The following is a 14,621-nucleotide window of genomic DNA, read 5'->3' on the forward strand; positions in this document are numbered from 1 at the left end:
TTATTATTCATGCTCCAAGCAAATCATTAAATAGATCCCTGCATTGAATATGATTTCGGTGTCATTATGTGGGGATAGCAAACAAGGTAAACTTAGTCGGCTGGAAATCGAAAGAAATTTAATTAACAGTGTTACTATATATCACGAATATTTTTGTTTCTTGCTTAAAATAGTTGCTTTGTGATGATAAATTATATAAATAACATTTCCTCTAAAAAGAGCTTGTGCATATTTATGCAGTTTATTTCTATAAAGCTACAAAACAATTTTGGCTCCTGAAAAAGAGGTAGAGGTACTAATGTCTGAACGTCTTCGAAATTGATAGAGTTTTACTGAAAACCTATGCCAAAATAAGATTTATTCTTTGCCTAATTTTAAATAATATATATTTCACAAATTTCTGAAGAATTAGGAATCTCAAAAATTCCACACTGTTCTGAATATTTTACAGAGAAATGACTGAAAAAGGTTACATTTTATGCCACATATAAGCAAATTAAAATGACAGTGACTCAGTAGTTTCTTTCGTATTTATTTAAAATAACCACTAACAGTACTTCCAAATAAATGTATGCTAGTCAGGCTAATTTTCTAAATGTTTCGGCCAATGCTGTTATTATTGTCTTTTTCAAGAATCGAAATCTTCCAAATCCCGTTTGTAAATCTAAACCAATATAAAATGGATATTCTACCAAGTTGTGTATTTTATTTTATTTATATTTATATCTTGGACTGCAGAGAGAAAAAAATTTGATAAAAAAGTTAGCAATACTTCGATGTTTCTGGAAGTGCAACCGTCACTTAACTGACAGTTTAGTATTTTTGTAAGGACTGCGAGAAAGTTTCTGATATCCGCCTCGAGTTGAAGTGTTCGAGAATGCAATTTCAAGTGTTTTTTTCAGACACCTTCAGGATACTGTATAAGAACTCAGGGAAAACAATGAGAGTGAGTTTGTCGTCAGTCTGTACGTTTGAAGTAGGAGAAAGATGAATTTTTGGAAAGATTTGAAGAAATGTTTGAAAAATGTAATAAATAAATTTTGACTATATTTATATATTGTGACTGCAAGAGTGAAGGTAAAAGTGCAGTTTTAAGAACCGCAATTAAAATTGCGTTGCCAAGTTGTGTTTATACATTGAACGAAAATCAGAAATGAATTTTTAATACAACAGATTTACCATACAGACGATACCATTATGCTCAGTTTGAAACACTTTTCTGACATAAAATAGAAGAGCCTTTAATACCAAATCTAAGAATTAACCCATTTAAACAACGAACCTCGCTTCCATTCCGGAATATGAAGCATCATCAATTTTGTCTCGTATGCATTATCTTGCTACACGACCAGCGAGCTGACCTTCTCCCTGTTCTACAACATCGTTCTCTAAAATCTAGTATCATTTCTCAATTAAATTCTAGCAAACTCTAATGGCCGTATTCCATTAAACACAAACTGCATGTTCCAGAACTCGCTTGGCGCCTGCGAATCCCCTAGCGCTTAAATGCGGATTGATGATAACGCCCATACAACTCCTCCATGCGAAACCTCGTGGATTATATTAGCCTTAAAGGGACCGGAAGACACGGTGAACTCTATTCTCTTCTGTGTAATAAAGCCTTTTAAAGCGTTTAAATCCGAATGATGGTGTACTATCCGTGCATAAATAGTTTTATCCAAATATCCTCCTTCTTCCTTGATTTGGTTAGTAATTGTTTCTTCTCTACCAAACTGCCTTTTTTCACATTTACCACCTCTCGAAATTATTCAAAAAATGCTTGTGTGAATGTTAACCAGGAACGTTCACGTCTCTAGAAGTTCACGGAAAATAGAAACGTTGCCAAAACATTTAAGGGAAATTAAAAGGGAATTCGCTCAAATTTATATCGCAGTTACATGTCTACGAGAACATTAAGTGATGTATCACAAGGTAACAAATTTTTCGCCATTCATTAATTATCAGAATTTTCGCCCTATCTTCCATCAGTCTCACTACTGTTAAGCTTTAGACTGAGAATATGTAACCCAGGTTTTCCTTTCTTTTCTTTAACGACCAGCAGTTTAACAATTATGTTTACAAATAAAATGTGTTAACGTTTTAAAAGCACATCGTAAATTATCACTTGTTACCATCTTCCAGTAAAAACTACGATTTTCCATATATATTTCACCATTCAATAAACTAATTTCAATAATTTTGTTCCTAATTCAGCGCACAGACTACTACTAAATGGGTAAACTAAGAGAGCTTGGTTCCTTACCTTTCGAAAAATACCAAAACTTAAAAAATTAAGTGAAAAACGTTAACATTTTTTTAATCATAAAAAGAGAGAAAGAAAAACTTATTATAGTTCTACAGAGATCACTTAATGATTTTATAAATATTTAGAAAATTATATACTTAAGCCACAAATGTGGGAATATAATAAGCGTCTAAAAAGCTAAGCCTAAACACATCGTCTTGTAATTTTTATTCTTAAAGATTTGTTTTCATGATGTGATCATGCTTTATATATATGTGTTTTTATATATTTATTTTTCTTTTGTTTTTGAATGTGTCTTAATTGCAGGCCCTGTATAACATGACAGCATATTATTTAAATCAATTCAAAATCAGATATGCCATAGATCACAATCTTTATTGACAAACTGTATGAATACAAATCTCTGAAGAAGATACAACATATTTATGGTAGAATGATAAACTTCTGTGGACGATAATTTAAAATACATATGGCAGTCACTATATTAATTTCTAAAAATAAATCGGCTTATAATAATGCACAAGGAGATAGTCTGATGGAAGATTTTTGAAATAAATTTCAGATAAACTTATTTTGTTCAATCGTCTGTTCGATAGCTTGTAGTTTTTAATTTGGAATTACATAATGTATGGTATGCTAAAGCACAAAAACACATAAAAATTTTCACTTTGAAAAACATTAAAAAAAAGAAGGAAATTATTATAACTAGAAGAAATAATAAAATTTGGCACAAATAGAATAAAGCTGTATTCCAAAGTTACATTTTTCCTTGATAGGAAATGGTGAAATGTTAATTTCTCGTTAAGCCCAAAAGTTGAATTAAACTCTCTCACAACGTATCTTTCCATGTTAGTAATTATAATTGTTTTGCTTCGCTTTTTATACTTCACATTTCTCTTTTGCCTACCCAATGTTTTTCCTTTCCTAGGAAACGATAAACATGGTTCATAAATACCAGTCCGGCACCGACCGTTTAACCTCCTATGCCACTTCCATCAACAAATCCCCTTCCCCTTCTTGACGCAGTTCTCGAGAACACATTTAAATGTCATCACCCCAAGCTCTGGTAATTGAATCACTGACTGCTGCGACGTTGGGGTTCCCTTTCTAGCGCAGTTGTCACTCCGAGTGCGGCCTTCCACTGCACATGTGATGCAGAATTTCACGCGCTAATGATTTGTTACCAAGTTATCATAACTTAACACGCAGTTAATGGTTGTGGATGCTGTCATTGAGATTCGGTCACGCGAAGTTTTTTTTTTTTTTTCGGGGGGGGGGGGAGGGCAGCAGTTCTCTTTGATCGTTACTTAGTTCTTTATTGTATTGGGCGGAAAAATCAGAAAATACTAAATTGGAATGTGTCACTTTGGTTACGAACCACGTTTTTTTTATAGAACATTGTCATTGCGTGCCTACAGGTCAAGCACAAATATGAAATAGTTTACATTCTGACTTAATGTAACTATTCTGACTTAATGACTTAAAATTTTAACATTTATCAACTCTATATTTAATACTAATTTACGTAATTTACATATGTTTACATATAGTAGTTTACATAATTACAGTAATTCGTATCTTTCAGTTAATTCACCGTGAGTTGGTCTGATTATACCTTGTGTATAAGTGTCTTTCTCTCTGTCTGTCGCAATCATACATGTGTTATACGAAACAAATATGCACAATGTGCATACTGTTATACAGATATGAAATTCACGTCTTGCATATAAAGATTTGCATTTCCACGCATTACATAATTTCGGACACATGTAAATTGCAGTAAATTTGAGTTTACATTCACATTCCACAAACAAGCTTCAGACTGAACTTCCTCTTCTGATTGTTAGTTTCAGCTCCATGAATAAATAAAATGTTCAATGCATTACAAATTTGCGCCACTTTGCCTTTCATCCATTTTCGCGTTTGTAAATGGGCGGAATGTTTCAAAATGTTTGAATTGATTTATTCTCTCAAACATTTTCCAGCCTGCCCATCGCAGTAGATGTTCAGGTTTGACTTTGAATAGAAAGAGAATTTGTAATGAGTGTGAAAGGAAATTTATCGTACTCATTTTTAGATTTTGGTATTGGCTGGTTCTTATCTTATATCACCAGATTTAGGAACAGAGGTAGTATTCTTTACCATTTTTTTAAAGATAAAAAAAATTATAATGATGGTACTTCAAGAACATTATGTTAATTATGATATGAAAATATGAAGCTGCAATTTAGAGCAGAGTCGTATTTGCTATATTACAACTCGGTAATTGAATGTTTAGCTGTGTGATTACTCTTAGATGAATACAGGTTTTCCTAAAGCATGATGAGGACCATAGTGTTTACCGAATTGTTTATTGACTGACTTCGTAATAATTCCAAAGAACACGAAGTTTATAATAATATTTGAATTGCACTTTGTAAATGTGTTGCTCGTACAGTGAAAGCATCAGAAAATCTGACTTGCTTAAATCAACTTAATGAAAAACTCATCATATCTAAAACAACTACTGTTACATCTAGTTAGATTCATCTATTGTATAATAGATTTCACTGGAATTCTAGCAGTAGAACTTAATATGAAATAATTTTTCTAACAATTTAATATCAGCGAATTACGCTTTAATAAAATGAATTTTCTCAATATTAAAACAATGTTCGCGTTATGGGTAAACTCTTAGTTTAGAAAGTATAAAAAATATACTTGAGTATTAGAAAATAATTCTAAGCAAAACGAAACAATTACTGAGAGTTCATATGACTTTCATGAATAACGGAGAGCAATCATGTAATTTTCCCCAAGAAATCCCACACTTGTAAATTTAAAGTTTATATAATCTTTTCAAAAAGATAAAACTAGAAGGTAATTTCAGTCCAGTGATTTAATATCCTGTATGCTATATTGCTTCACATGATTGCTTTATTATGAGGTGCGAATAAGTTTAAAAAATATCTCGCTATGTTTTTAATGCTAACTATTAAGACATGGATAGATTGTCGGTGGACAATTATTTTTAATGATGTTCTTAATGCAAGGGATTATCAAGGCTCAAGTCTTCGCAAATATTTATTTTTAAACGTATTATAAACATGAGGAGTTTTTAATTGAGCAGTATAATGTTATTTTTATGAAGTATGTCCCAGTAGTATTACTCTAACTAATCTAACATTATGTACACGTGAAGCGTAAAGTGGTGGCAAGCAAGATAAATTACACACGATGCTTTCGAACTGTCGTTTAGTTTAAAACTTCTAAAACCTGATGTATTAATTATACAAATGTGCATGTAATATGAGTGGAAGACAAAAATAATAAATATAAGAACGTAGATTGTTGTTAAATCTAGCGTATTTATTAAAAGGCAGAATTAGGTAGGAAGTAAAGTAAATTAACAGTGAATGCTATTTTAAAATATGCTGTTTTTAAGTTCTAGCTATATGTGTATTATTTTCATAGATTGTTTGCAGGAAATTTGTACACTTATATAACTATAAACAAATAAGCATCAGACTAGCCATTGCTTATCTTTTATTGAAAATGAAATTATTTATTTAATTTATTAGCTTAAGATTTAATAGAGACTTTCCGCGTAATTCTGTAACCTGATGCAATCATACGGTTAGCTTCAGGTTTGGTCGAGCTCCGTCTTCGTAACAGTACGGAATTTAAAATTCCATTTTTGTTCATTGTCAGGTCTATTGTTACATAAACAAAACTTGACATTTCATAACTCTAAACAAACGAAACACCCCAAGCAAATTGGTTTGAATGGTTAGAAATGTGAAAAAAAAAAAAAAAAAACACAGAATTATGAAACTCAGTATTTTATTCTGTCTGCCAGTCATCGATATAGCACATCGTGACAGATCGGTTAAGGGTGTGGTTACATGCATGTATTATTCGGCATCGTCATAGGTAGGGTTCTTGGGCCGAATCCCTATCCCAGAGTTACCGTAGATTGTCCACCCAGTAGATAGCAAATCTTGAAGTAGAGGAATATTATTTCTGTGCAAACGATAGCGATGATTTCAGTTCAACAATAGTAATATTTTATCAATATTATTGAAGAGGTAAAGCTTCGCGGAAAGAGTTGGGGAACGATCAGTCAGGAGTTGGCGCTCATTAGGCCCGAATGTCTAAGCTCTAATGAATAGAAATCCTGCAATATGTTTGGTGTGGGAAGGGCTAATTACAATAAATTGCATTCATTTTTTTCGCATTTGTAACAGTAACATTTCGGAAATCTTTGCAATTACTTCCGTTTTGTTTAATGCAAATTAAACTTTCTGAATATTTTTCTGTTTTATCAGCATTTAATAAACATTTTATTGTTTTCCGCCATTACTAATAATGTTTTCGTAAATTCTTAACTAAGCTGTTCCATACCTTCAAGGATACGCGTACCACAGTTTAGCAACCGCTGTCTTGCAAGCATAAGTATAATATATTTTAAAACAAATAAGGCAAAATAACTGGAAAAGGAACTAAATCTTCATCCAAAATGATATTTTAAAATGTGTATCTTAAGATATGAAAAAAATAACGTCACCTTTATTTAAATTGCAATAGCTTTGTAAAACACGTGTTTTAATATCTGTTTTTCGACAACTTTTGATTTTCCCAGATTTATTCTCCTTCTGCGTAATTTAGGCGTAACAGTTACGAGTTTGCTCGAAACATAAATAAGCCGGCACGATAGGAAGAAGCCCGCAGGGCACCAGAAATTCCCCAATTGCTTCTACAGGTTTACTAAATTGTTCTTCTGGCTAGTTCCACCGATTAAGGCACAGTTAGGCTTTGTTCAGACTAAGGTACAGTTAGGCTTCGTTTAGACAAAATCTTTTCGATCTTTGTCGAGCTTTCCGATAAAAATCATTCAAAGCTGTGTAGCAGGTATTACGTTATAGTCAGTCAGAGAAGTTCGCCTTGCGTTAATGTGTGGTGACTCAACGAAACCGTCAACCGAAAGTCAGTTCGTGTTTCCTTTGCTGGTCGGTTCACATATCATGTTGGCATAAAATTTAAATTGTAGAAATTTTAGGCAAAATCCTTAAACCAGTTTTTGTGACGTATCAAAGTCTGCGAAGTCAACGAAACTCCGTTCATACCCCCTATGACCAAAAAACCATCATGAAACCTAATCCCATAATGTAGATCGACAACACTCTGGAGGATCGGGCTGGAGACCCGTCTTCCTCCACTACCAAACTGCACGAGAGGATTTTCTCTTTATCAGTAATTTAATTGAGCCCTTGCTGCATAATCACTACACACTTAAAGCATCTAAGTCTTCTATAGGATTCGAACCCCGGACCAATGATATCGTAGCCAGCATCAGTGCTGTAAAATTTGGTGAGATTTGCTCGATTTTAGTTCGTTATTTTCTTAGTTTTGTAACGCACATAAGTCATTGCTAAATAAAGTTTTTATTAAATTTTTGCATTTGAGTTTTAGCTTTCGTTTTATGGTTAAGTACTCACCAAACATAGTGCATAATATAGTACGACAACATTGTGCATAACACAGTAAAACAACTTTCCAAGCTTTAACAACTTATGCAGTTAGTCATTAGCTGTTTACAGAAACATCCAAGTTGCTTTACACCACTGAATTGTAACATAAATGCAGAGTTTTCATTTCAAATTTACTATTCTATATGAGAACTGAACTGCAAACGACGTGTGTTCAGGAAAGATCAATAAATCAATAACTCAATTTACACTAGTGCAAAGATTCACTTTACACCATTAGAAGTATCAATCATTCTGTTTAGGAGAAATCAGTTAGAAAAATCAGGTAAACAAGTAAGATGGCAAAATTGCAAAGAACTGTAAGAGTTGTGAAATTTAAATTATCGCAAAATGAATTTATAATTGTATTTGTTGATATACATATATGTAATAATCAAATGCAATTTAACTGGAATACATTTAATTTAAAATTATATTTCACATCAGGGAAAAAAATATTCACTGAGCCTCTTATTCACAGAAAAAAGGACGTTTCGCGAAAAGAAATATTAGTAATTTCGATATCGCTTTGGTTTTCAGTGGCATTTTATCCAAAACAGTTTCCTTTCCGTTAAACAACTATGATTTTTATTGTGTTTCTATCGACGAATTTCATCAGTGTGTTGGTTTCTTGCAAATCAAGCCGTTGTTAACGGTAAAAGCCGTTGTCTAACGGTAAATTCCTTTTTTCAGGAAAATCTGTAGAAATTATTTTTGGCACAAATTCTTTTTTATTCAGTTATGCAGTTTAACACAATGCAGCTAAAACACATATTTTAGTTATTTGCGTAATTAAGTCGAATAGATATAAGGTAACTGCATATTTTGTCTTCAACAAAGATGCAAGCAATCTCCTTATCTATATTCTTATTATGCTCATTTTTTCGTTGGCAACACACCTGAAAAATTATTTTTTTATTTGATTGTAGCTATAAAGAAAGAAATTTCTCCGTTGCGCTATTTTTATACCAGATGATCTCATCATTCGTGTCACGTCGTTGGCAACGATTACGAGTGTGAAAGTCAAACTTTCGACAAATTTTGTCGATGGAAAAGAAACATTGTGCTATCTAATCACGTGTTGGTGGAAATTCATGATAAAAAAGGAGGCTCTTTTTTCTGAATTGAACGATGATTGGAGAAAAATAAATTTATTTGAATGCAATAAGTAAACCGAAGGCATTTGATGACAGAATGCTTTTTAGTTGTTTGAGATGTATTAGGAAAGGTATTAGATCTGAAATAGCATTAATTTCAATAAATTACATTATAAATGCCGTAGGTGATATTAAAATTTACTAATAAAACTAAATATATGCATACTAACTACCGAATTACTTTAACTTAATTGCTTATCGCTCTTGACGACACAATCCAAATTAAAATCAAATATATATTTATTTATATACTTTTGGTGGAGTGCAATTAAAATGATAGCTGAACTAACACGCTTCCTTTATTGCATACACAAAATTACTAAAAGAGGCTGGCTGCCCTGGTTGCTAAAATTAAAATTATTTATTGTAAGGGCTAATTTAAAATTAAGCACCTGGTCATATACGCTCTATCTAATTTCATAAAACACTTATTAGGACTTACCGATTAACTAATTATAGCCTTTCACAAACACATCAGAAGTTAAATCTCGGTAGGAAACAGAGCTGAGGTGACGAAAACTCTTGAAGATTTACAGTTTATACTTACTATCTTCCTACTTGTAAATTATGCCAAATGCCACTCTATCTGCATAACATTCTGCCTTGAGCGAATATTGGGACAGGAGCCAAGAACGATAATATTAAATTCGTATCTAACTGTTAATTAAACTTTAGGACTGGAATAATACCAGTGGAAACATACTTTCAACTGAAAAATAGGAATTACATAACGCTTATTAATTTATCGGTATTTTTGTCATAGTTATAAGGTATTTCTCTCGCCTTCTTAGCATGCCTTCGTGTTGTAGTGGTCAGCACGCTCGATGCGTATTCGAGAGTTCCGTGGTGCGAGTCCCAGCGAGGGAACTGCTCGTTTTTCACATCTCCTGGTTCCAAAAAATCCTAATGACTCTACAGTGGCGCCTGAACTAAAAGGTGGTGAATGAAGATTCTTTACCACCAGGATTTGGCGATTGGGACCCTCAAAAACCCAGTCGCCCTTTTAAATTGGGAGTATATATCTCCCGCCTTCGTAGCATGCCTTTGTGATGTAGTGGTCAGCATGCTCGATGCGTACTCGAGAGGTCCGTGGTTCGAGTCCCTGCGGGCACGTTGCTCATTTTTCATCACTCCTGCTTTCCTTTAAAAAAATACCTAATGTCTCTACATAGATATTAAAAGAAATGCCAAAGAGTGGCGGAAAGGATAAAAACACTGAATATTAATAGTTCGAACAACAAAGCCGAGCTGGCTGCATTTTGTTTGTATACATTCATACAGAGTTTTGTATGTTTCCATGTATTTCTATATTAATTATCTATAAATTTCCGCAAATGATTATATTCAACTTTAATCAGCAATTTTAAGAAATTAGTGCTTTTATGCACATAAAGAAAATTTTGACGCAAGTGTAAGTATGTAAAAGAAATAATAATTTATTTAAAACTGAATTCTGTGTTGGTGATGTCTTTGATTTTTATGGTAGGTAAATTACATTTTCCAGAGATTGTAGAAATACCTCAGATTTGAAAAAAATAATCATCAAACGATTCGTTAAACTTAAAATCATATAACTGTAAATGCATTATATACTGTATTTTGAGATTAAGTTTGAGCTTTCGCAAATTCATGGCTACTGTAATTAACTCCTTAATAATGCAAATTCGTTGCTGTGACTTGGCCTCTTGTGTGCAAGGCAGTATCAAAATTTTAAACTTTGTACTTTACATGCTCCGAAATGTATGGTTAATCTCAAAAGTAAAGTCTGTAACACACGTTCATAAATAGTCGGTTGTGTTTCAGTGTGAATATTAAAAATGTAAAAAATGTAGTAGAATGTTGTTGATATAAATGGGCAGTTTAAAACCCGCACTAATTAAAAATGAAATAAAATTTAAAAAAAAAAAAAAAAAAAACCAGCAACACAATTACCAGATGAATGTTTCAGTTCAAACTGAAGTGCTTGAATTAGATTTGATTCGGTTTAATTGATTACGACTCCTCTCAGGTCTATCTGCCTGAAGGAAGGGTTGCTTTTGTGGAGGCACTTTCTAAGGGATACTGGCTCATATACAAGTTACACGTAGGGAAAATCACTAAAATAATGTAGCCAGCCCTTTCACCGGGACTGGGACAGAACTACCAATTTTCACCGACTTTACCGCTCTTCTGCTGGTGGGCGCTTGAATTAGGAGGAGGAAAATCATTTAGCTTAGACGCTGTCAACCCTTTCGGCCTTGCTATCGTATGTAGATGTCTTTTTTATCAGTAGCACAGATTGGTGCGCCATAGGTCTCATCTAAGGGGTCTTATCCTCATATATCTTTCTGTTCGATTGTTTACCTTGAGACCTGATGGTGGCAATTGCCCCCACATCCTATTTTTTACTACTTAAGTATAAATAGTTGAAATTGTTAATATGCTGAAAGGAAGTACGAAACTAACTAAACATAAAAATTCTAAAATATATAAACAATATTTTGTAGACTTTCCCCCCTGCTTCTAAGAAAGTCTATGGTTGAAAGGGTTAAAAACTAGTTTAGATATAATGTGAATTTATTTATTTCTTATTAGCATACACTTCTTTATGCTATTTCTCAAGAAGAAACTTGTAAATAAGCCAAGTGCAAATGATACAGAGTATAAATTTGTTTCTATTTTTAATTGACGAAATGCTTAAACCATTATTTATTTAACAAGTTCTTCGGTAAAGAATTGTACTGACGTCTTCCAAGCAGCTTCTCCTTGATATAGATTGATAGTTCTATCGCTTGCGTCATTAGATAAAAGCCTGCTCACTAATATTAACATTTTAATTCCCAGATGATCAGCTAGTGTTTATCAAGGAAGCTCGTAGAGCTAATTTTCCGTTACAAATTTCGAGCCTCTTCGGCTTTAATCGTGTTAAATGATTACAGTAAAGGAAGCGTGCTTTAAAGTTCTAAAAGGTGCTGAGGAATATATTGCAGGAGCTTAAGTGAGGTTATGACGCTGAAATTAAGATTTGCGACATTTTATATAGTTACTTTTCTAACACGGCCGTCTAGTTAACAATGGAAATATATTTTCCTCTCTCTTTTGCGAAGAAAATCTTAGCCTGTCTGAATGAAAGTAGGTTTATACAGAGTAAGATTTTTAACGCAGCTGTGGAACAATAACGTAATACTGTAAAACGTGAGACATTTATAAACAATGTGCACCGCTTAAGAGTGTTCTGATAGTTTATATTTGGAATATCTTTTCATTCATGGCACCATGCAGTGAGTTAAACGTTTTACTCAAATCTACCCAGATGCAATTATAGTTATAATAAAGCGATGACAATGACAGTTAATGTAACAATTGAACTTCAGAGCAAAATTTTATGTGAAATCAAGGGTTAATTTAGATCGAATTAGACTGATTTATCTCGTCATGCGTTACGCTTCATATATCAATCAAATAACTGTACCTGATGTGTTATTTCTAAGACAAAGAAGAAGCCACTTTTGTTTAGCGGCTTATGGAATAAATAAAATACTTTGACTTGATTCCATGATTTATTCGCTAGCTATCAACAGAAACGTGGCCTTCTGTGAAAACTAGTTATTTTATTTAAATTTGTAATATTAGTGTAATTATGAAAAAGCCTTTATTATATATTCATACTTTATTATATATTATATATTATATTGCCTATAGATATATATTATATTGCCTATAGATTTTTCTCCCCACCCCTGCATAATGACTCCTACATAAAAGATCAAATTTAAAGGTACCAAAATAATGCCTAAAGTATGGAATTCGTAAAAACTTTCTAACCGGCTGGTTAAAGCAGGTTTGATAATTATTCAATTACGTTTGAGCATAATCATCAACTCAAATGTCAAACCAACTCAAATATCAAAGCAAATGTCAACCATCGGATTTCAGTTATTTCTAAACACAGATAATATTTGAAATATTTTTGAAATTCACTTTATTAAATATGGACGACTCGGTGGTAGCCTAACACTTGCTTCAGCAGATTTATTGCATAAAAATCCGTCGGGTTAAGGAATCGGAAGATTAATCAAGGATGTTTAAAATTTAAATGCGCTGTATCATCAGTTTCTTTGTCTCATGCTGTATGACAAAACAGAAGTGTTTGAACATGCATTGTTAAAACAAAATATATACTATCTGTGCTGTTCAATAATTTTAAGATGTTTTAAATAATTTGTCAAATTTATAACGATTGCAAAATCTGTATTGTATGTTATTTACGAATAATAGAGCCTTTGGCTTTTTGATAGAGTTGAAATTATTTAATTAAATTTAATTGAGAGATATAAAGCATTATATTGACCTCACCGCGAAATACAAAAATAGAACGCATCGTTTATTGGTCCGCAATTCTTATAAATTCTTATTAATTCTTATAAATACAGAAAAGGGGATCTGGGTTTGATTCACGATTGCCAGCTTTAGGTTTCGACTTGGAGATTTCAATTTTTAATGCAAGTATTCGGATTCCGGTTTTGGGAATTGAATATCTGAATCGAATAATATTTTTTTGTGTATGAACTATATGATTTGATAAGTCGGATTTACCTTTGATGAGAAAAGTGACAAGTCTGCAATAATTTTTAGTCGACTGAAAGGAACTCATCGAAATTAGTCCATTCTATTTGTTCACCTCTTGTGGCAATGACAGCTGGAGTACTCCTCAGCGTTGCTTGCTTATTCACAAAGCCTACAGACCGTTTCTACTGCTGTTTGCTCCGATTGGTTGAAACAGGAAACGTAGGGTTACAGAACCTGATGCTTGGCGACTTTTGGTTCATCGCCTTTAGAATTTGTATTTAAGCGTGGTGTACCAAAAATTGAGCATAACCCACCGGCGAAACCGCAGCTCAGCGGTAACGACCGCGGAAAAAGTTCTCAGACTTTAGATCGCCGGTTCCTATCCTAACTCGTAACTTTTATAAACTCTTCTCTACACGGATGTTTTTTTTTTTACTTTTTATTTTAACTTTAATAATTTTTAATTTATAATTACTTCGTCATTATTTGTTTGGGTACGGTGTTAAAAATTAAACGCCTTTATTTTTTCTATTTTTGTTAATTTTTCTTATTTTTATTTACTGGTTTGTACTCTTTGCAGTAGGTATCAGTAGCAAGATAATGATTCAAGATCCCGAAAAGCGTTTCAATAGAAATAGCGCATAATGGAATAAAATATAATTTTAGTTATACTTACTTTTCATAATTTAGGTAAAAACGAATAGGTATCCGACGCCCTTAAATGTTTACTGAATGTTTTCATTTGGTTTATTTTTTAATATTCCTTTATTTGTATAAATTAATGCGCTATGGAGATTTACACAACAGGCTCTTTTAACAGAAATGACGAAAAAGTGCATATGCTATCTCCATGTAAACACCTTTTTCTTGTAAAACAATTACGTACTTTTAAAAGTTTAAATTCAAATACAAATAAACTATTAATAAGATTAGAAAGTTATATAAAATATATTCCACACAATTCCTCCAAGCTTTCATTCATAAACTAAAAAAATATCGAATGAAATAAACGCTGTTTCCGTTTGTTTGGCGTTAATTACCACGCCTACAGGGCGATAACTCGCCATTCCAAATATGATCGCCAAGCAGATGTTTCATCCAATGAGAGCAGACCTTAGAGAAATGGTCTGTAGGCTTTGTGAA

At 32.7% G+C, this 14,621-nt stretch overlaps 1 protein-coding gene across 2 annotated transcripts in view; it reads left to right on the forward strand.

Moving 5' to 3' along the window:
- Positions 1-14,621, forward strand: part of LOC118188548 (protein eva-1-like) — a 596,222-nt gene that overhangs the window by 382,143 nt on the left and 199,458 nt on the right. The window lies entirely within an intron of this gene.

This window comes from Stegodyphus dumicola, chromosome 9, assembly GCF_044657685.1.
Source record: "Stegodyphus dumicola isolate Sdum_Otavi_A_Nest chromosome 9, ASM4465768v1".
Lineage (NCBI taxonomy): Eukaryota > Metazoa > Arthropoda > Arachnida > Araneae > Eresidae > Stegodyphus > Stegodyphus dumicola.